The sequence below is a fragment of the Aptenodytes patagonicus genome, chromosome 3, assembly GCF_965638725.1.
Source record: "Aptenodytes patagonicus chromosome 3, bAptPat1.pri.cur, whole genome shotgun sequence".
Lineage (NCBI taxonomy): Eukaryota > Metazoa > Chordata > Aves > Sphenisciformes > Spheniscidae > Aptenodytes > Aptenodytes patagonicus.
In genome coordinates this window covers 15,602,378-15,627,405 of record NC_134951.1, presented here as the reverse complement: position 1 = coordinate 15,627,405, position 25,028 = coordinate 15,602,378, and positions in this window count along the sequence as shown.

Sequence of the window (25,028 nt, the reverse complement as noted above, 5' to 3'; positions counted from 1 at the left end):
AGTTAAAGAATGGTGTATGTCAGAAAAATTTATTTGTATTCTTGAACTTGATTTGCAAAGAAGGATAAATAGGACCCAATATTTTTTCTCATCAGTTCATTCCTAATCCCATAGTTGTTTCACAGTTTGTTACACAGTGGGAGTCTGAACACAGAACAAATAGAGGCTGTAACTTGGCAAACATTTACTTTCGGTTAAGATGAAGAAATTATACAGAAGTTCTGTGCACAGACTGCACTTTATTTTCATCATACTCAATATAGGGGAGTATTTCCACAAGCCCAGAGGCACACAGGGGCACAAAGCCAGGTGAGAGCCCAACTTAAAGACTCAGAGGAAGGGGACACCCTGTCTGAGCCCCTCCCATGGCTGTCCCAGGAGAGCCATCATCACCATTCTCCATGCATGAAACCCATCAAGAGGAGTCAATGAGACTGGTTTTGGCTGGGATAGAGTTAATTTCCTTCCTAGTAGCTGGTATGATGCTGTGTTTTGGATTTAGCATGAGAATAATGTGATAACACACCCATGTTTTAGTTGTTGCTATGTAGTGTGTACAATAGTCAAGGACTTTTCAGCTTCTCATTCTCTACTGACTGAGAAGGCTGGGGGTGCACAAGAAGCTGGGAGGGGGCACAGCCAGGACAGCTGACCCAAACTGGCCAAAGGGACATTCCATACCATGTGACGTCATGCTCAGTACATAAACTGGGGGGAGTTGGCTGGGGGGCGGTGACCGCTGCTCGAGGACTGGCTGGGCATCGGTTGGCGGGTGGTGAGCAATTGCATTGTGCATCACTTATTTTGTATATTCTTTTATCATTATTATTATTATTATTTTCCTTTCCTTTTCTGTCCTATTAAACTGTCTTTATCTCAAAACACAAATTTTGCTCTTTCTTTTCCCCGATTCTCTCCCCCATCCCACTGGTAGAGGGGGGAGTGCAGGAACAGCTGTGTGGTGTTTAGCTGCCTGCTGGGTTAAACCACAACAATACCATACGATGTCATGCTCAGCATATAAAACTGGGGGAAGAAGAAGGAAAGGGGGGATGTTCAGAGTGATGGCGTTTGTCTTCCCAAGTAACCGTTATGCGTGATGGAGCCCTGCTTTCCTGGAGATGGCTGGACACCTGCCTGCCCATGGGAAGTGGTGAATGAATTCCTTGTTTTGCTTTGCTTGTGCATACGGCTTTTGCTTTACCTATTAAACTGCCTTTATCTCAACCCAGGAGTTTTCTTACTTTTACCCTTCTGATTCCCTCCCCATCCCACCAGGGGGGAGTGAGTAAGTGGCTGTGTGGTGTTCAGCTGTCAGCTGGGCTTAAACCACGACACTGCTTAGGGGTATGGGACACAGTATGGCATGCAAGAGAAGAACATTTCAGGATTGCCCAAAACTTATGGTATGCTTATAGCTGAAAGCAAAGGCAGGGAAGAGGATGGATGTAGGTGATTTGGGGAGAAACAAGCATGGGAAAATAGAAGTGTAAATGGATAAGAAAGGCCCTGTTATGTGTAAATGGTTTGCTGATCAGTACACTTGTCTGGCCATGCAATCTGCCCTATCATCTTATTTAATTCCTTTCTAACTCTTTTTCATGGGTGAGAAACTATTCTCTGTGCATGTGTTTGTAGACAGCTGTGAGTGCAGCAACTGGAGTCAGACCACGGATCAGATGGCCCAGGTGCCCGGGTGCCAGAGTTACTGGATTTAAATGCCAGCAACTAGAGTGGGACCTCAGGTCATAAGGATCCATGTGTCTGTGGAGCCAGCAACTGGAGCAAGTGCAGGTGTGTGAGTGAGTGTGAGCACTCATGAAGCTCAAACCAGACTAGCTGGTGAGTAGGTGACATGGCCAGAGGGAGCCAGAGGTGTGTGAAACCATGGGAGGAGCTGGAGAGGACAAAGGGACAGAGGTTTCCCAGCTAGTGCGTGGGGGGTGGGTGTGGGGGTAGGGGGGTGTATTTGTGAGCAAGAGAGTCTATACCAGCAATTGGAACAGGACTGCAGCCTCAGAGTTCGTACGTCTGTGTGCCAGCAACTGGGGAGACTGGGATCCAGGGGACAGCTACTGGGCAGAGTGTCTGAGCCCAGCTACTGGAGCAATCCACATTATATATATATATATGTTTTTGGTTTTTTTTTTTTCCTCACCAATGGACCAGCCAGAGAGGGGAACAGGATGTGGCTGTTGGTGTTGTCTGTGTTTGAGTGTTCTCTGTGTCTGCCTGTGTTTTCTGTGCAGCCAGACATGTATATATGTATATACATGATGTATATGTGTGCTCTGTGTGCGTGTGGCTACTGGTAATACATGCTCAGCCTTGCTACAGGTTGGACCCGGGTGCACATAGCCGCAGCATTCTTATCTCTCTTGGGCTGCTGGATTCAGCCCCCCAAACAGATACCAGCACCTAGACTGACTCAGAAGTAGGGAAGGAGTGTCGGCAAGTGAATTTCTTTTATGCATGTGTTCAGCTTTTCTCACCTCTCTTATTGGAATCTGGACTGTAGCAGGCTAATTACACTTTCTGATAAATTTTACCATCCTGCCATTTTCTATTCTGCTTTCAGGCCATCTGTCATGGAGTTGCCCTTTAGTTAAATTCTCTGAAAAACTTGATGTCCTTTCATTTAATGCTGTAATATCAAACCACTTCTGAAAAGGTCATCCAGAGTTAAATAGCAATATAATTCTTTTGTGTTAGAATATGCAACAGTATTATAACATATTGAATATCAGTCTTCTTTTATAGTCTGTCATCTCCCCAACAGCAAAAGCTAAGCTAAGCTTTTGCTGTAATTGTTATTTACTGTTTCTGTTTCAGTGTATTAGAATAATATCACACAATCCTGAATCATTGCCTCCAAAGCATGGACCAACTATTTTGTCACACATGACAGGAAAAAGGCAGGTGGTGTTCCTTTCAACCCATCCTGCAAAATATTCCAACCTTTCTTTAACCCAAGCCTGAGAGTCAGGAACGAACTGCCGAAGTAAAAACTGTAATGGATGCCAGCTGACCCACCGTAGCTGAATGCATGCTCTTAAGTTATAGGAACCATTAGGTTAGCTTGTTTTGTCTTGGTGTCTAGGCAAAGTCACATTACATCAGTTTGACTGCAGGGTGAGAGCATGCACACAGCCAGTTCCCAAGGCTCAGCTGATAGGTAGTACGGCGTCACTTCCTGGCAACTCCTTCACGTACTCCAACTGACAGTTGCAGTTTGGATGTCCGGCTAGATGCAAAAGAAATGTTCTGTTCTCTTTAATACAAAACCACATCCTAGTCTAAGTCCCTCATGTTTCCGATGCCATATAAAAATTTCATAAAATCTAACTGCGTTAAAATGAGATAATTGATCTGAAAATCAGAATGTTCTTGGTTATTTGAAAAGCTACTTGAGCTTCAGCAATTATCCTCCATGACAAAGACAAACTAGAAGATAAATTAAAACTTTCTTTTCCCCACCCTGCACATATAGTGACAGGAAAGATTTCCAAGACAAACAGTAGTATGCCATTTTTCCCCATCAGTGTCACTGCTGATCACAAATATTTGTCCTGAGTTTGACAGTTATCCCACAAGTTCCTGTAAGTACCACAACTCATGCCTGAGGGGGGAAAGACACAGGGGATGGACAGGCTACCACAGGGGAGGAGGATGTGGAAGGGACCAATCTGCATATTTTTTCATACCAGTGATCAACTGTATTTACCCTTTTTCCCTTTCTCTGTTGACTGACCAAAAAAAAAAAAAAAAAAGGCAGTTCATTCGACCCAAATGATAATGACTACACATTAGCTATGAAGAAACAAAATCTTGTAGGTGCATGATGTTAGCCAATCAGCTGTAGTGTTGCTGACTCTTACGAAAGTTAAGATACAAGTTGTTACTAGGCAGATTTGAGTCATTTAGTATCCTCAAGCTTAATCAGTAATGCCAGATCTAGAAATTCAAGAGAAAGCTAAAATGTCAGGAAGAGAGGGAAGGAATGCTTATTGTGACATTGGTCCACCTAAGTGACTTTCTGCTTGTAAATATTGCAGTGACACTGGCTCTGGTGGGGATTGTACTCTTTGCAAGGACTTTGGAACAGTTATGGCATTAAAGCATAGCATAGTAAACAAGAAACAAACAAACAAACAAATAAGAAAAAAAATACAGTCTCCTGACTGTGTGGCTGTGTTGTGGAATTTTTGTGAAGGCACACAATGTCTTGGAGGTGATATACAGCACACTGATGGCAACTCTGTCATGCTGTCTTCATAGAATCGCTAAATTGCAGAGGTTTGAAGGTACTTCTGGAGATCACCTAGTCCAACAGCCCTGCTCAAAGCAGGGTCAACTACAGCAGGTTGCCCAGGATCTTGACCAGTTGGGTTTTGAATATTTCCAAGGATGGAGTCTCCACAACCTCTTTGAGCAACCTGTTGCAGTGGCTGACCACCCTCACAGGAAAAAGAATTTTTCTTATGTTTAAGTGGAATTACCACTAATTCAATTTGTGCCCAGTGCCTCTCTTCCTCTCACTCAACACCGCTGAAGACAGCCTGGCTCCATCTTCTTTATTCCTCTGCATCAGGTCTTTATACACTTTGCTAAGATCCTCCTGAGCCTTCTTTTCTTCAGGCTGAACAGTCCCAGCTCTCTCAGCCTCTCCTCATGTCGGATGTTCTAGTCTATCATCTTTGCAGACCTTTGCTGGACTCTCTTCAGTATGTCCATGTCTCTCTCATACCAGGGAGCCCAGAACTGGACCCAAGACTCCAAATGTGGCCTCACCAATGCTGAGTAGAGGGGAAGGATCACTCCCCTCGACCTGTTGGTAATACTTTCCCATAGGCCTGTATATGGTCAGCTTATTTAAGCGTTCCCTATCCTTATCCCCCTCCAACAAAGGTATATCTTGCACCAGACCTTCTCACTGGTATCAAGGGCCTGGGAGGCAAATCTTAGCAGTAAAAGTAAGGAAGGCATTGACTACCTTGGTCTTGTCTGTATCCTTTTCACCAGGTTCCCTGACACATTTAGTAGCAGGTCCATATTTTTCCTAGTCTTCCTTTTGTTGCTGATATGCCCATGGAAGGGCCCCTTCTTGCCCTTCATATCCCTCAGGAGATTAAACTCCTGGTGGACTTTGTCTTTCTTATCCTCATCCCTGTATGACCAGACACTGTCCTTGATTGCTACTGGGTGACCTGACCCTGCTTCCACTTCTTATACGTGTCTTTTTTATGTTTGAGTTTTGTCGGGATCTCCTTGTTCATCCATACAGGCCTCCTGCTGCCTTTGCTTTGTTTTCTGTGTTTCAGAATTGTTCATTCTTGAGCTTGGAGGAGATGGTCCTTTAAAATCAACCAGCTCTCCTGGACTCACTTCCAGGACTATATCTCATGGGCCTCTTCCAAGCAGATCCCTGAACAGGTCCAAGTCTGGTCTCCTGAAAATCAGGGTTGTGATCCTGATATTTGCATTTTTGCCTTTTCTCAGGTTCCTCAACACCACATCTCATGCTGTAAGGAACTGGCCAATATTCAGGTAGGGGGGGGTTCTAAAGTGTCAAGTCATCACTTCTGCCTTATGGGTTAATGTTTGAGATGCTGTAAGAGGCAAAAGCCCCTGAATTTTCCCATCCAGTCAAATCTGGACTACTGTTACGGTACCTTCTGGGACGTTTATGATGATTCCTAGTCCCGCTGAGGAGTGGTAGATGAGAGTAGAACTTGGAAAGTATATGTGCATAGTCTAGATGTCACAGTAGCCAATAAAAATATTACCTGGAATGCATTGTAAGGTCTATCCTTGAGGAAGACCACTTGAGGAGTTGCACTTCTACCACCTCATAACAGTTTCATTTTTCTCTCTGTCCATTATCTTCATTGCTCCACAGTCCCTTTTATAATCTTCTTTTTCACCAGTTCAATTCAATATTTCCCACATGGTCTGATGTAGTCATTTGTGTGTGATATTATAGTCTGTGTTATACTGGATAGAAAGTTAAATTATTATAATAGTCTTTTTTGCCTTAACTTCTTTGAAAGTCTACTTTTACTCAAAATCTGAATTTGTGTTGTCACCCAGGAATACCCTGTTTTCCCAGAACATAGTAAAGTTGACCCAAAGCTCATTAAAATCACTGCAAAGATGCCAACTGCCTTCAGGCCCCTACTGAACAATGAAATATTCTAGACTATAAAGCTCCTAAAAATGTGTAAAATAAAGATTTAGGGTATAAGGACTGGAATCTTCATTAAATCTCTGCAGAAATACTACTGCTGAGCATATAAAAATTCACCCGGTCTTAAAATATGCTCACTAGTAACTGTTCATAGCTCTATCTAAGAAAAATAAAATAACAATAGTATTTATGTGTCTCAAATGTGGCCTGCAGAGTTGGAGTAATAGACATATATTATTCATATTTTTAGCAGCCTTTGTATAAAATTATGCCTGAAAATCATTCTGAGCCCAATCCGGAAATCCAAGAGGGGTTTTAATGTTGATCTATGTGGGAACCACAGGTAGCACAAACTATAAGGTAGAAAAGAATACAGTTCAGATTGCTGTCTTTGCATAGACGGCTGAAAGGTCTATAAAATCTCCATTTTCTTCCTTCATTTTAGCAAGCATAGAGTTCCATTAACCTTTTACATGGAAATGGGGTAGATGGCCCACACAAGAAGTAAGGAAATTGTAAAAGAATAAAACAAAACACATATAACACTCTTTATGGACCATCTGCAATGCTGGAGGTGAATTATCCCTTTCTCTCTCATTTTTATATTTATACAATCCTAATATTACAGACAGTTTGTAGACTATTTTCTTAAGATTCATTTAAGAGACTGAGAAAAACACTTATGTGTTATTTTTATAATGATATTTTGAGGCAAAGAATTACCAGTGACTACACACATTAACACATCCATTTTCATGAGATTTTTCTCATAGTGAACCATACAAAGATTTCTTTTTTAGCAACTCCCACCCTGGGACCTCTGCCCAAATTTCACACTGTAAGGCTTTGGCATACAAGTATTTCAATATGAACTGGAGCTTAGCAGTTTTTTGAGACTGTGGTGGGTTGACCCTGGGTGGACGCCATGTGCCCACCAAAGCTGCTCTATCACTCCCCTCCTCAGCTGGGCAGGGAAGAGAAAGTATAACGAAAAGCTCGTGGGTCAAGATAAGGACAGGGAGAGATCACTCAGCAATTACTGTCTGTCCTGGTTTCGGCAGGGATAGAGTTAATTTCTTTTCTAGTAGCTGGTACAGTGTTTTGGATTTAGGATGAGAACAAAGTTGATAACGCACCGATGTTTTAGTTGTTGCTAGGTAATGCTTACACTAGCCAAGGACTTTTCAGCTTCCCATGTTCTACCGACTGAGAAGGCTGAAGGTGCACAAGAAGCTGGGAGGGGGCACAGCCAAACTGGCCAAAGGGACATTCCATACCATGTGACGTCATGCTCAGTACATAAACTGGGGAAAGCTGGCCGGGGGGGGCCGCTGCTCGGGGACTGGCTGGGCATCGGTCGGCGGGTGGTGAGCAATTGTACTGTGCATCACTTGCTTTGTGTATTATTATTATTATTATCATATTATTATTATTATCATTTTATTTCAATTATTAAACTGTTTTTATCTCAACCCACGAGTCTTTCTAACTTGTGCTCTTCCAATTCTCTCCCCCATCCCACCGGGTGGGGGGGAGTGAGCGAGCGGCTGCGTAGTGCTTAATTGCTGACTGAGATTAAACCACGACAGTCCTTTTTGGCGCCCAACGTGGGGCTCGAAGGGTTTGAGATAATAACAGGTTAACCGGAGCGTATTAAAGAACTTATATCTGTTGGTAGTTGTGGGTCACAATGTTGGTTTCTCTGTTCTCAATATTGATTTGTATAATCTGCATCGCGCTCTTTTTCCTGCTGTACATGTTAAAGATTGGTGTTGGGTTTTGCAGTTTGCTGTGGTCTGCAGTGAATAGTAATGTCTCGCTTGTGAGGTTTGTTTTTAGAACATTGACCTTGGAGTTAGTGTGGTATGTAAGTTTCGCAATGAAGCCGTTACTGTACCACGGAGATCATTTCATGGAGACAACTAGCAATTGCAGTAACTTTTCTGAGAGTTTTTTTACGGAGGAAATACAGAATGGCAGGGTCACTACCTTCTTCTATAATGTTTCCTCCTTCATTATAGTAATTTTTCAGTATTTTGAACATCCTTGGGCAGTTAAGATACTTCTATTAATACTTCTTGGGAATACTGTTTCGGTTTTGTCTAAAGTTGGTAAGCAATTTAAGAATATCATCCAGAGATCTGCCCCAAGGCTGAATAATTATGAGTGGCAGGGTGTGTGGGACAAGATGGGCAAGTACCTAGGCCAATGGGCACCCCCAGTGTTTTGGAACTTCACCCCTGAGCAAGTGCAGAATCCTGAAAAGTTAGTAGAATATTTGGACAAAGTATGCTGTCACCCTGGCAACTCCAGAGAGATGCAGCTCATTGCAACGTGCTGGGGCCTGGCCCATGCCTACCGAGCCCTGTTCAACACCATTCAGTGCCCTCAAAGGGAAGGGAAGGTCTCTGGCTCTGACAGTAAAACGACACGCACTGCGGCCACTCAGACCCGGGCAACGCGCCCTGCGGCCACTCCGACCCCAGCGACAGGCCGTGCAGCCACTCAGACCCCGGCAACAGGCCCTGCGGCCACTCAAACCCGGGCAACACGCACTACGGCCACTCCAACCCCAGTGACATGCACTACGGCCACTCAGACCCTGGCGACATGCACTGCGGCCACTCCAATCCCGGCGACATGCACTGCAGCCACTCAGACCCCGGTGACATGCACTGCGGCCACTCAGACCCCAGCGACATGCACTGCGGCCACTCCAATCCCGGCGACATGCACTGCAGCCACTCAGACCCCAGCGACATGCACTGCGGCCACTCCAATCCCGGCGACATGCACTGCAGCCACTCAGACCCCGGCGACATGCACTGCGGCCACTCAGACCCCAGCGACATGCACTGAGGCCACTCAGACTCCAGTGACATGCACTTGCACTGTGGCCACTCCAACCCCGGCGACAGGCCCTGCGGCCACTCAGACTCCGGTGACATGCACTTGCACTGTGGCCACTCCAACCCCGGCGACAGGCCCTGCGGCCACTCAGACTCCGGTGACATGCACTTGCACTGCAGTCACTCAGACCCCGGCAACAGGCCCTGCGGCTACTCGGACTCTGGTGACATGCACTTGCACTGCGGCCACTCCAATCCCGGCGACATGCACTGCAGCCACTCAGACCCCGGCGACATGCACTGTGGCCACTCAGACCCCAGCGACATGCACTGAGGCCACTCAGACCCCGGCGACATGCACTGCGGTCACTCAGACCCCGGCAACAGGCCCTGTGGCCACTCAGGCTCCGGTGACATGCACGTGCACTGTGGCCACTCCAACCCCAGCAACAGGCCCTGCGGCCACTCAGACTCCAGTGACATGCACTTGCACTGCAGTCACTCAGACCCCGGCAACAGGCCCTGCGGCTACTCGGACTCCGGTGACATGCACTTGCACTGCGGCCACTCCAACCCCAGCGACATGCACTGCGGCCACTCAGACCCCGGCAACAGGCCCTGTGGCTGAACCAAAGAACCAGCCTGTGCCGGTATCAGTCGCCCCTGTACACAAGAAGAAATTTTGGAAGCGGAAGTCAGCTCGTTTAGTAAGGGAGGAAGAAGCTTCTTCTAAAAGGGAACCGGAGGAAGAACTGTACGAGTACCCTGGAGAAGGGCCATCACGAGAACGGGAGGAGGAGAGCCGGCCGCTGATCGGGGAGGAGGAAGAGGAAGAACTCATAAACGAGGCAGTGACCACCCGATCTCTATCCCTGAGTGAGCTGCGAGATATACGAAAAGATTTCAGCCGTCGTCCAGGTGAGCATATTGTCACCTGGCTGCTCCGATGCTGGGATAATGGGGCCAGTAGCCTGGAATTAGAGGGTAGGGAAGCCAAGCAGCTGGGATCCCTTTCTAGGGAAGGGGGCATTGATAAAGCAATTGGAAAAGGGACACGTATCCTCAGCCTTTGGAGGCGACTCTTGTCAAGCGTGAAGGAAAGGTATCCCTTTAAGGAAGATGTCATATGTCGCCCAAGCAAGTGGGCCACCATGGAGAAGGGTATCCAGTTTCTGAGAGAATTAGCTGTGCTGGAGGTGATTTATGGTGACCTGAACAATAAACAACTATCCAAAGATCCAGACGAAGTCAAGTGCACACGACCCATGTGGCGGAACTTTATAAGGAGCTCACCATCGTCATACGCCAATTCATTGGCAGTGATGACCTGGAAAGATGGAGAGGAACAAACAGTGGATGAATTGGCTAGTCAACTCCGGCAATACGAGGAAAGTCTTTCTTCCTCCATCGTCTCGGCTGTGGAGAAACTGTCCGAAAAACTGTCCCGGGAGATCCAGCAACTCAGAGAGGATAGGTCCTACTCCTCACCTGTACGGACCAGTATCTCGGCTATTAGAAGTAAGCGTTCTTTTGCTCAAGAGAGAGAATATAAAGGGTACACACCACGGGGCACCCTATGGTTTTATCTGCGTGACCACGGAGAGGACATGAGGAAGTGGGATGGAAAACCTACCGCAGCCCTAGGGGCACGGGTACGCGAATTGCAAGGGAAAACAATCACAGAAAGAGGTTCTTCCAGGAAAATTGCTGCTCCAGTTTCCAGCGGGCAGTTCCCCAGAGAGAGTAGAAGGGCTGATCTTACTCTTGATCTTAATGAAGAAACTTCTGACCCGTACGTACAAGAAATGAGAAATGAGTACTGTGATGAGGATTAGAGGGGCCCTGCCTCCAGCCAGGGGGAGGAAAGGGACAACCGGGTTTACTGGACTGTGTGGATTCGGTGGCCTGGCACGTCAGACCCACAGAAGTATAAGGCTCTGGTAGACACCGGTGCACAGTGTACCCTAATGCCATCAAGCTATAAAGGGGCAGAACCCATCTGTATTTCTGGGGTGACGGGGGGATCCCAACAGCTAACTGTATTGGAAGCCGAAGTGAGCCTAACTGGGAATGAGTGGCAGAAGCACCCCATTGTGACTGGCCCAGAGGCTGCATGCATCCTTGGCATAGACTACCTCAGGAGAGGGTATTTCAAGGACCCACAAGGGTACCGGTGGGCTTTTGGTATAGCTGCCTTGGAGATGGAGGAAATTAAACAGCTGTCCACCTTGCCTGGTCTTTCGGAGGACCCCTCTGTTGTGGGGTTGCTGAAGGTCGAAGACCAACAAGTGCCAATTGCTACCACCACAGTGCACCGGCGGCAATATCGCACCAACAGAGACTCCCTGATTCCCATCCATAAGCTGATTCGTCGACTGGAGAGCCAAGGAGTGATCAGCAAGACCCGCTCACCCTTTAACAGTCCCATATGGCCAGTGCGGAAGTCTAATGGAGAGTGGAGACTAACAGTAGACTATCGTGGCCTAAATGAAGTCACGCCACCGCTGAGTGCTGCTGTGCCAGACATGCTAGAACTTCAATACGAACTGGAGTCAAAGGCAGCCAAATGGTATGCCACAGTTGATATTGCTAATGCGTTTTTCTCAATCCCTTTGGCAGCGGAGTGCAGGCCACAATTTGCTTTCACTTGGAGAGGCGTTCAGTACACCTGGAACCGACTGCCCCAGGGGTGGAAACACAGCCCTACCATTTGCCATGGACTAATCCAGACTGCACTAGAACAGGGTGGAGCTCCAGAACACCTGCAATACATTGATGATATCATCGTGTGGGGCAACACAGCAGGAGAAGTTTTTGAAAAAGGGAAGGAAATAGTCCAAATCCTGCTGAAGGCCGGTTTTGCCATAAGACAAAGTAAGGTCAAGGGACCTGCACAGGAGATCCAATTTTTCGGAATAAAATGGCAAGATGGACGTCGTCAGATCCCAATGGATGTGATCAACAAAATAACAGCCATGTCTCCACCAACTAGCAAAAAGGAAACACAAGCTTTCTTAGGCGTCATGGGTTTTTGGAGAATGCATATTCCAAATTACAGTCTGATTGTAAACCCTCTCTATCAAGTGACCCGAAAGAAGAACGATTTCAAATGGGGCCCTGAGCAACGACAAGCTTTTGAACAAATTAAACGGGAGATAGTTCATGCAGTAGCCCTGGGGCCAGTCCGGGCAGGGCAAGATGTAAAAAATGTGCTCTATACCGCAGCCGGGGAGAACGGCCCTACCTGGAGCCTCTGGCAGAAAGCACCAGGGGAGACTCGAGGTCGACCCCTAGGGTTTTGGAGTCGGGGATACAGAGGATCCAAGGCCCGCTATACTCCAACAGAAAGAGAGATATTGGCAGCATATGAAGGGGTTCGAGCTGCTTCAGAAGTGATCGGCACTGAAGCACAGCTCCTCCTGGCACCCCGACTGCCGGTGCTGGGCTGGATGTTCAGAGGGAGGGTCCCCTGTACACATCATGCAACTGATGCTACATGGAGTAAGTGGGTCGCACTGATCACACAACGGGCTCGAATAGGAAACCCCAGTCGCCCAGGAATCCTGGAAGTGATCATGGATTGGCCAGAGGGCAAAGATTTTGGAATCTCACCAGAGGAGGAGGTGACGCGTGCTGAAGAGGCCCCAATGTGTAATGAACTACCAGAAAATGAGAAGCAATATGCCCTGTTCACTGATGGGTCCTGTCGTCTTGTGGGAAAGCATCGGAGGTGGAAAGCTGCTGTATGGAGTCCTATGCGACAAGTTGTAGAAACTGCTGAAGGAGAAGGTGAATCGAGCCAATTTGCAGAAGTAAAGGCCATCCAGCTGGCTTTAGACATTGCTGACCGAGAAAAGTGGCCAGTGCTCTATCTCTATACTGACTCATGGATGGTGGCAAATGCCCGGTGGGGGTGGTTGCAGCAATGGAAGCAGAGCAACTGGCAGCGCAGAGGCAAACCCATCTGGGCTGCCGCATTGTGGCAAGACATTGCTGCCCGGGTGGAGAACCTGGTTGTAAAAGTCCGTCACGTAGATGCTCACGTACCCAAGAGTCGGGCCACTGAAGAACATCAAAATAACCAGCAGGTGGATCAGGCTGCTAAGATTGAAGTGGCTCAGGTGGATCTGGACTGGCAACATAAGGGTGAATTATTTCTAGCTCGGTGGGCCCATGACACCTCAGGCCACCAAGGAAGAGATGCAACATATAGATGGGCTCGTGATCGAGGGGTGGACTTGACCATGGACACTATAGCCCAGGTTATCCATGAATGCGAAACATGTGCTGCAATCAAACAAGCCAAGCGGTTAAAGCCTTTTTGGTATGGAGGACGATGGTTGAAATATAAATATGGGGAGGCCTGGCAGATCGATTATATCACACTCCCACAAACCCGCCAAGGCAAGCGCCACGTGCTTACAATGGTGGAGGCAACCACCGGATGGCTGGAAACATATCCCGTGCCCCATGCCACCGCCCGGAACACTATCCTGGGCCTTGAAAAGCAAGTCCTATGGCGACATGGCACCCCAGAAAGAATTGAGTCAGACAATGGGACTCATTTCCGAAACAACCTCATAGACACCTGGGCCAAAGAACACGGCATTGAGTGGGTGTATCACATCCCCTATCATGCACCGGCCTCTGGGAAAATTGAACGATACAATGGACTGTTAAAGACTACGCTGAGAGCAATGGGTGGCGGGATGTTCAAACATTGGGATACGCATTTAGCAAAGGCCACCTGGTTAGTCAACACGAGGGGATCTACCAATCGAGCTGGCCCTGCCCAGTCAGAACTTTTACGTACTGTAGATGGGAATAAAGTTCCTGTAGTGCACATAAAAAATATGCTGGGGAAGACAGTCTGGGTTATTCCTGCCTCAGGCAGAGGCAAACCCATCCATGGGATTGCTTTTGCTCAAGGACCTGGGTGCACTTGGTGGATAATGCGGGAGGATGGGGAAGTCCGATGTGTACCTCAAGGGCATTTGATTTTGGGTGAGAATAGCCAATGATCTGAATTATGTGATGTTAAGTACTAATTATAGTTATAATAGTTATACTAATAATACACAGATATACTAATAATACTAATAATATTATATGCCATACTAATGTTATTACAATAAGAATCACCCAGACTAATGAAGAATAACTTCAGTGAAACCAAGCAAAGCACAGTGATGATGGTACCAGAACTGACTTCAACATGGAACAATCCAACACCACATACCATCTCCATTTTTCCTGCCCTGAAAGATTATTATGACAGATAGAGCCCGAAGTCATGGACTAAATGAACTCACCGAACATTTTAGAGGGATGGCCCACAGACGAAGGGAATGATATCTCTGTGTGTGTGTATATATATATATATATATATAAAGGGGTGGTGATTAATGAAAATGTACTGGAAAATATGAGACTTGAGCATGACGCAGATGGTATAGAATAAGGGGTGGATATTGTCCTGGTTTCGGCAGGGATAGAGTTAATTTCTTTTCTAGTAGCTGGTACAGTGTTTTGGATTTAGGATGAGAACAAAGTTGATAACGCACCGATGTTTTAGTTGTTGCTAGGTAATGCTTACACTAGCCAAGGACTTTTCAGCTTCCCATGTTCTACCGACTGAGAAGGCTGAAGGTGCACAAGAAGCTGGGAGGGGGCACAGCCAAACTGGCCAAAGGGACATTCCATACCATGTGACGTCATGCTCAGTACATAAACTGGGGAAAGCTGGCCGGGGGGGCCGCTGCTCGGGGACTGGCTGGGCATCGGTCGGCGGGTGGTGAGCAATTGTACTGTGCATCACTTGCTTTGTGTATTATTATTATTATTATCATATTATTATTATTATCATTTTATTTCAATTATTAAACTGTTTTTATCTCAACCCACGAGTTTTTCTAACTTGTGCTCTTCCAATTCTCTCCCCCATCCCACCAGGTGGGGGGGAGTGAGCGAGCGGCTGCGTGGTGCTTAGTTGCCGACTGAAGTTAAACCACGACACTGTCACGGGCAAAACAGACTTGACTTGGGGAAAAAAATGAATTTAATTTATTACTAAACAAATCAGAGTAGGATAATGAGAAATAAAAACTAAATCTTAAAACACCTTCCCCCCACCCCTCCCTTCTTCTTAACTTTACTCCTGAATTCTCTACCTCCTCCCCACTAGCAGTGCAAGGGGATGGGGAATGGGGGTTGCAGTCAGTTCATCACACATTGTCTCTGCCATTCCTTCCTCCTCAGGGGGGGGACTCTTCACACTCTTCCCCTGCTCCAGCGTGGGGTCCCTTCCATGAAAGAAAGTTCTGCATGAACTTCTCCAACATGAGTCCTTCCCACGGGCTACAGTTCTTCATGAAAAGTTCCAGCGTGGGTCCCTTCCACGGGGTGCAGTCCTTCAGGAACAGACTGCTCCAGCGTGGGTCCCCCACAGGGACACAAGTCCTGCCAGCAAAGCTGCTCCAGTGTGGGCTTACCACGGGGTCACAGCCTCCTTCAGGCATCCACCTGCTCCGGCATGGGGTCCTCCATGGGCTGCAGGTGGATATGTGCTCCACTGTTAACCTCCATGGGCTGCAGGTGGACAGCCTGCCTCACCATGCTCTTCACCACAGGCTGCAGGGGAATCTCTGCTCCGGTGCCTGGAGCACCTCCTCCCCCTCCTTCTTCACTGACCTTGGTGACTGCAGAGTTGTTTCTCTCACATATTCTCACTCCTCTCTCTGGCTGCAACTGCTGTTGCGCAGCAACTTTTTCCCTTTCTTGAATATGTTACCCCAGAGCCACTACCACCATCACTGACTGGCTTGGACCTGGCCAGTGGCGGGTCTGTCTTAGAGCCGGCTGGCATTGGCTCTATCGGACGTGGAGGAAGCTTCTAGCAGATCCTCACAGAAGCCACCCCTTTAGCCCCCCTTCCTACCAAAACCTTGCCACGCAAGCCCAATACAGAGATTTAAATTTATTAATGCTGCAATTCTCTGTCCTTTGGTATTCTAGAACTTTCCATTGTCAAGGATGTTATTGTATGAAATTGAAACAGTCTAAAACACCTTTCTTTTGAAGGGAAAAACTTGAACCCTTCTGGAAGCAAACTGGGTCTTTTGGCTGCTGTTTCTTCTCTAGAAATGATACTTCCCTGGTGTATGTGGACATCAATTTTGTAAAATCATTTATATGGAATCTTGTTCTATACAATGCTAAACAGCAATGAATTTCACTCATGATTATGCTGTAATAAATACACTGACATAATGGTTACTGGAAACCATTGTGATTTTACCAAAATAATTAAGACAATAACTGATTCCATATTAAACCAGAAAAAGATTTTATTTTCTAGCAAGAATGTGGTTATTTATATTTACCTGCTTAAAAAATTGCCTTACTTGATACAATTATCAACCTTTCTGTAGCAGCAAGTCCTTATCTGAGTGGTAGGTCCATAACTACATTTCATTTTAATATATACAGTAACAAAGATTTCTAAAAATCATGACTTTGTATGTTTGGTGCCTATTCCTATATTGTGCAAACACTTAACATAAAAGTCAAATCATGCATGATAGACAAGTGCTGGCAAGGGGTTAACATGTATAGAATAAAATTGTATATACATATACTTTTTAAAATATTGTTTATTTATAGTTTCATGTGCCCAGTTTAGATATCTTCTAAGGAGATGAAGTGGCAGGCTGACACTGGCTTTCTATGGCAGTATTGACTGCAACTTTTACTCCAAGAGAAAGTTTCAGATGTTCATTTTATAAGCTGATTTTCAAACTCTGAATGAAGAGATACTGAGTTATCTAATAAAAATGATACAAAACATAAAGGTCAGGGATGACGTTATCTTTGCAGCATTATATTGATTTGAGCTTATAGAGATAAGCTATAATGTTATTTATTAAAGATTTAATAAACCACTAGCTATCAATGGGCCTGTGAATATCTAGAAGGAAAAAAAAAAGTTCCTGCTAAGAGTCAGAAAATAACTGAATTTGCTTTTCTAAACAAAAAAGTAAGTAAGCAAATAGAGAAAGAAGGAAACACTTTCTAAATTATGCTCTGAAATATCCTTTGAGAAATTTTTAAATTTCATCCTGACAATGACTTTCATGTAATGTATTTAATTCTTAGAATTAAATATTAGAAACATACTAGGTATTGATGGTTCTTCACATTTTATGGTGCTGAGAACTAAGAGCCAGATCTTTCAAAAAGATTTTCTAGTATTTTCCATGGGTTTAAAAGATAGATACTGACACCTTTACCTACATGGATTTACTCCTTTTTCCATAATTACTCCCACTGACATTAAGAGCATTATAAAGTAGAACAATTTATGATGTAAGACCTTAAACTGTATCATTAGATCTATCATTATGCAATGTAACAAAATTGTCCAAACATATTAAAAGGGAAAAACTCTAGCACTAGCCTTGCATCTAAAGTTCCATCATGAGAAAAAAGGTAGCCTGTCCCAATTTATTTTCTTTGTTAGCTAAATGATTAAGGTCTTTCTCAATTAGTTCAACACACCAGTAAATAGAAGTGTACTAGATTTTTAAGCTTATGGCATAAGAGAGACTTATGTGACCAACATCACATCTGGGTTTTTTTGAGTCCTCAGTATGACTGACCACTCACAGCAAGATCATCAGGTAATGCCCTTCAGAATGCAGCCCAAAAGAAGCTCACATTTATTCCTAGTTCCATAATAAAAGTCCTAAACAATTTTACATTTTATTAATAAATCTTAAAAATGTAAAATCTCATAACTTTTTCCTGCATTTAATTATATAAGAGAACAACTAAGAGAATTTGAAGATTCAAACATGTCAGGTTCTTTTTGATTTTTCCAGAAAAGGAATTTAATTTATTCAGTTAAATAGCACAGGGTCTTACACTTAACAAACATACCAAATGGAAAATTATAATTTCATCAACTACATCTTCAGAGGGTAAAAGTGAAAAGGAAAGTGACTAGAAAAGCAGCTGGTATTAGGTAAATCCTGTTTGCAAAAGGTAGCATTTGTGAAAATATGGGTTGCATGGTTGTTCAGTAATGTTATTTTTGCCCTATCATATTCTGCAACTGGAAGTATCAACAGTTTTCTGAATCCTGACCTCAAAGGAGAAAATTCAAGATTCAGATTAAATTTAATGCAAAAATAAAATTAAGACCCTCTTAATCTACCCCATAGGTCACTAGAATAATTTTATTTTTAACAATCTTTGATTTTCAGAGGAAATTCTGTTTACTTTGATGAAAAAGTTACTAATAACTTAGTAGGGGCAGGGTTTTGTTTTGTGTTTTATTATGTAGGGCTGGGTGCAAACAGTGAGAAAGTTTACCTGGGAAAGCTTAAAATTTTTGTATTTTTTAGTTTTTGAGATAAAACATTGGTAAACCGTTACTGAAATCACCATTAAGATATGAGTGAGAACTGATATATATATGTTTGTGTGTGTGTGAACATTTTAATTTTCACATAAAATGCATGGTAATGGGAAGTGCTGTAAAGATCCAGTGCACTCAGGAAAAATCTGTCATGGAGTCACTTAGTTTGGAAGAGATCTCAGGGGGTCTCCAGTCCAGCCACCAGCTCAAAACAGGGTGAAAACCGAATTCAGACCAGTTGCTCAGGGTTTTGTCCAACTGGAATTTGAGGACCTCCAAGGACCAAGACTATATAATCTGTAGGTGCAACTCGTTCCAATGCTTGTTTATTCTCATAATGAATCCATATGCATTCCAATTTATAACTAGTTTCTAATTTTCTTACTGTACACCTCAGTAAAGAACTTTGCTCTGTCTTCTTGGCAACCTCCTCCGCAGTTTTAAAAGATTGCTGTTAGATCCCCTTCAAGACTTCCCTTTTCCGGGCTAAGCAATCCTAGCACCCTCAGTCTCTTATCTGTGCCATTAAAGAAGAAATAGTCTTTCATGAGATCAAGTGCATCTTAGCTTTGCTTAAATTACCCATGACAAGCTCAGAAAAACTTTGTACAGCTCCAAAATGTTTAATAAACAAGTGTTCTCCACAGTTGCCCCCTACGGACTTGACCTATGGTCCAGAGAAGCCAGTGGAACAACACCTATTGATTTCAAGAGTTTTACATCAAGCCAAAACCAAAGGATTTTTTTTGTTTTTTCTGAGTTCTTGAACTTTGACTAGGAATTAAATATTGTTTTTTTTCAAACCCAAACAGAGGGCCTTTGGGAGAATTTAAAGTGGTAAAGTTGTATATAAATAGGTACATGAGTAATAAAAATAAACCAGTTCCCTTTCTTTTTTCACAAAAACAGTGCGGGGAAAGAAAAAAGTAAAAGAACAGAAATGTTTCATGTATTTTTAAAATTAAGCATAATATTTATAAGCTTCTGACCAAGTATGATAATCTTTTGACATGGAAAACATTCTTCCCTAACCTATCAGAGTTATCAAATGAAAAGATTCATCACAGAAAATCTTTTGCTGGTGCATGTGACAGCACAGCAAATAAGATAATCTACTTTTTTGAACATAAAGGATTTTAAAAGTCTTTTGTATAGGAAAATTGCAAGACAATATAATACAAAGTCCACTATTCGTGACTGAGGAGTCAATAAGGACAGGTGCTCTGCTGGACCTCACACTCACTAACAAGGAAAGGATCATTGGGGAGCTGAAGGTTGAAGGCAGCATTGGTTGCAGTGACCACGAGACAGCGGACTTCAGGCTCCTGAGAGGAGTAAGCAGGGTAAAAAACAAGATCATAACCTCGAACTTCAGGAGAGCAGATTTTGGCCTCTTCAGGGATCTGCTTGAAAGAGTCCCATGGGATAAGGCCCTGGGGGAGGAGAGGGGCCCAAGAAAGTTGGTTGATACTCAGTGATCACCTCCTCCAACCTGAAAAGCAGTCCACCTCAATGAGGAGGAACTCAGGCAAAAATACCAAGAGACATACATGGATGAATGAGGAGTTCCTGGCAAAATTGAAACACAAAAAGGAAGCATACAGAAGGTGGAAGCAAGGACAGATAGCCTGGAAGGAATATAGAGACACTGCCTGAGCATGCAGTGACGCAGTTAGGAAAGCCAAGACCCAACTGGAATTTAAGCTGGTGAGAGATTTCAAAGGCAACAAGAAGGGCTTCTGTAAGTACATAAGTAGCAAAAGGAAGACTAGGGAAAATGTGGGCCTACCGCTGAATGAGGCAGGGGACCTGCTTCCACATTCTTTACTAGCAAGACCAGCCTTGAGGAACCCAAGGCCCCAAAGACCAAAGGGAAAATCTGGAACAGGACATACTTTTGGTGGACGAGGATCGAATTAGGCAATACTTAAGCAAATTGGACTTTCACAAGTGCATTGGCCCCCAAGTGCTGAGGGAGCTGGCTGATGTCACTGCAAGGCCACTCTCAATTATCTTTGAAAGGTCATGGCAACAGGGAGAGGTGCCTGAGGATTGGAGGAATGTGAATGAATGTCTTCTAGAAGGGCAAGAAGGAGGATCTGAGAAACTACAGGCTGGTCAGCCTTACCTTGATCCCTGGTTTGGCGATGGAACAACTAATCCTGGAAACTCTTTCCAGGCACATGAACAACAAGAAAGTAATCAGAAGTCGTCAGCATGGATTCACTAAGAAGAAAACATGCTTTACCAACTTGATAAACTTCTATGATGAAGTGACTGGCTTGGTAGATGAGAAGAGAGAAGTCAATATTGTCTACCTTGGGCTTCACTAAGGCCTTTGACACTATCTCCCATAAGACACTCGTAGACAAGTTGTTGATGCATGGGCTGGATGAGCAGACAGTGAGGTGGACAGAAAAATGGCTGAATGGCTAGGACCAGAGGTTGGTGATCAGTGCCATGAAGTCTAGTTGGAGGCCAGCAACTAGTGGTGTACCACAGGGGTCTGTACTGCGTCCAGTCCTGTTCTACATCTTCATTAATGACCTGAATGATGGGACAGAGTGTACCCTCAGCAAATTTGCAGAGGATAAAAAACTGGGGGAGTGGCTGATTTGCCAGAGAGTTGTGCTGCCATCCAGAGGGACCTTGACAGGCTGGAGAAATGGGCCAACACAGACCTCATGAAGTTCAACAAGGAGAAATTCAAAAGCTTGCAACGGGGGAGGAACAACCCCATGCACAAATATATGCCGGGGGCCACCCAACTGGAAAGTAACTCAGCAGAAAAGGACCTAGGGGTCCTGGTGGGTACCAAGTTGAACATGAGCCAGCAATGTGCCCGTGCTGCAAAGAAGGCAAATGGTATCCTCAGCAGCATTAAACAAAGTATTGCCAGCAGGTTGAGAAAGGTGATCTTTGCCCTCTACTCAGCAGTGGTGAGGCCACACTTGGAGCATTGGGTCCAGTTCTGGGCTCCTCAGGACAAGAGAGATATGGACATACTGAAGAGAGTCCAGTGAAAGGCCACAAAGATGATCAAGGGACTGGAGCATTTCTCCAGAGGAGAAGGCCTTAGCTGGGATTCTTTAGCCTGGAGAAGAGAAGGCTCAGATCTTACCAATCTGTACAAAACATTTGAATGGAGAGAGTAAAGAAGACCAAGGCAGACTCTTTTCAGTGCCCAGTGACAAGACAAGAGGTAATGGGCACAAACTGAAACATAGGAGGTACCGTATGAACATCACAAATACATTATATACTGTAAGGGTTACTGAGCACCGGCACAGGCTGCCCAGAGGGTTGATGGAGTCTCCCACCTTGGAGATACTCAAAAGCCATCTGGACACAGTCCTGGGCAACCGGCTCTACATGGCCCTGCTTGAGCAGGGGGATTGGATCAGAAGACCTCTGGAGGTCCCTTCCTCCAGAGGCTGACTACAGCTATTCTCCGATTCTGTGATTCTGTGATGACTTGAACATATGCTTACCTATAAATAAGGAGGATAAGATATGGAAGTCTTATAAGGAATATAACATTCATTTTCAGTACATCTACCGTATAATTTTACGTTATCTTTTGAGAGAAAAACTGAGGACTGAGGATAAACAGACTTGCACTAAATTGTATATATTCTCCTACAGTAATCTCTACAATAGTTGTTTCTTTTAATTGAAATTTTTCTCCAGGGCCAGTATTTTATTCTCAGTAAGTACTTGAAAGAAAATAATACATCACATTTTGAAGAAATTTTTGCAGGCATGACTTCTTTTAACATTTTCAAACCTCAGTTAGCCTTTCAGGCTTAATGGTGCATTTTGCCTCATTTATCCATCCACTATCCACTGACTCTTGCATGATAGGAAAGTGAATGAACCGTTTTTTATTTAACCTCACACTTTCCGTTTCTTCCTCCAAATACAGTACTTATGGTTATGTGATGAGATAGAATTTCAGATAATTCCATTTATTCTCATAAGGGATGCCAGACCTTCGGGGGGGGGGGGGGGGGGGGGGGGGTCTGGGTTGTTTTTTTTTTTTCTTATGTATCCTTAAAAAATCTATATTGTACTACAGTGGGTAGTAGTAAACCCTTCCCAGACCCTAATATAAAAATATTATAAAAATATTATAGCTTGTTTTCCTGTCCTCTGTAAGTATCACATTTCCTTTTTTTACTGAATATAGCATACTTATCAGAAAATATGTAGTTTCAGAACTAACTGAATATAAAATCACTTCTCAAGTTAAGCATTATTTAATAGTATATTATCTCTGTATACACCCCTGAAGCCTATCAGTTCTTCTTTCTCCAGGCAGAGAATAGCTAATGATACAACATTTATAAAGCTTGAAAATATTGTGAACTTCTAAATGTTACTTTTGGCCTCAAGCAGAAATGGAAAAGGTCATGTGACCTCCTTATTATTCAGCATTATGCATTGTTCACATAGTTTCATTAACCTTTATTTTCTCTGTAAATAGATGAAATAGATATATTCAGATCCCATCAAAATGCCTTTTTTGATCAATATTTGGCTATAATAGATAATTTTTCATATTTCTACTGGGAAGTAGGTCACAGCTTGCAAAGAACATGATAGTGGTTTATAATGTCAGGATACGGCAGACTGAATAATATATGAGGATGTTTTCCATTTGTGTCCATTGTGACATTTTAAAATTCAAAGCAGGAGTTTCCTATAGGCATAATCTGGTTTAAATAGACTTCTGGAATTCAGGTGTCTAGAATGGCCTATCTGTCTATTTTCCTTTCTTATTGCTTAAAACCAAGGCTCTGCACTGTTGGTATTTGTTATTCCTTTAACTTAGTAAATTAACTTTGACACAGTTCAAGCCTCTGTTCTCCTAACAATGCTTAAATTTACATCATTTCAGACGTTTCTCAGTTGCACTACTTAATCCTAGTGTAGGCTAAATGGTTCTTTATTACCAAACTGTGATCATTTATGGCTGATACGCGACAAACAGATTGGTTACCAGGATTTTGAAATATCATTTGCAACTTACATAGATAAGTCCTGATTGTTTTGATTAATGTGCTGTATTTGTCTGTATTTGTTTTACTTCCACAAATGAGGTTTGGATATGAACTTAATAAAAGCACTCTTACAAGCATTCTGTGATAGGTCTTCAAACTTTGCCTTTTACTTTGCTTGAAGCTTATAACATTCCCTTCACATGTAAAGAGGTAAGTAATGGGATTGACAGTGTCACTTCACAATGAGTAGAGAGTTTGTGACAGCTGTCAGAATTCCCCCAGTAGAGATGGTACTGCTTCACATCTGCTGTACGCTGTTCTGCAGCTGTAGAACATTTAGGTCTACAGTGAAGTCTTGTCAGATGAATTCATTTTACACAAGGGAGTGGCAATTCCACACCTCAGAGAAAGGAATAATTTTCATTAGATTTTCTCTTACAAGAGAGTCTTTTTTAAAAGATTTTATCTCATGATTAATTTATGGGGGTCCCTGTCTGAAACCTTCACCCCACAAGAATTTCTTCACATCAAAGTAAAATTTATCCTTACCCTGCCTAACACCCACATTTCTGCTTCATGCCGAGCTGATCTTATAACCAATGTTCAACAAATGAGATGAAAAAACATTAAAGCATTAAAGGAATAAGGAACTGGATATTGTCAGCATTCTAGTTCTCAAAAGAAGACAACATGACAGGTCAGATGGATAGACAGATGAGAAATTGAGGCCTTTTAGCATGCTTGTGAAGCAACATTGCAGCATGTAGTACATACCACACTTATGGTAACGTGTCAGATGAGCCCTGGAAGATGGAGGTTGGGAAGGAAATGTGAATCTTAATGTTCTTTTCCCCAAAGTAGCAAATCAAGTGTGAAATGATATTTTCCACACTGGTGATCTAAAGTATAATTTACAAGGAAAGAAGACTGTAAGTGCCTGAGCCTCATATGCCCTCCCAACTATATATCAAATTGCTCTCATAATATCTCTGCTAATTAAGTAATTAGAGAGTAATCTGTATTTATCGATTTTGATAAGATTCAAGATGACAGATTGATACATGTTCTGGAATATACCGGTGACTCAAAACACACCCACCGTATGTAGGAAAGTCTGTACTGGGTATAGAAAGAGTAACATGAATAAACCATATAACACCACGTAACATGAAGAAAGAAGTACATTGTGTTACACTTCAACAGAGATATAGAGGGTATGAAATCAGAAAGTTTAGGAGATTCTGAGCAGAGTGTCAAAATTAGTGGAATGATACATTAATAGCAAAAGTTCTATGGAACAATGAACAAGAGTTATGGAAAAGTAAGAAATGCTAAGAAAACTAAAGCCAAATCAAGTCTAAACTGTCAAGATCTGTGCCAAAGTGACCAAGTGGCAGACCACATGACAGATTCCTATGATGCAGGAGTCTGATAATGCAGAGAGAAGAAATGAAAGAAGTAGTAAATAGAAAGATGATTATCTAAAAAAATACTTTTGACAAATTCTGAAAGTGGTTTTGTGATAGATACTTTTACTTAGTCATCCATTTTTTATTAATGAAATATTACAT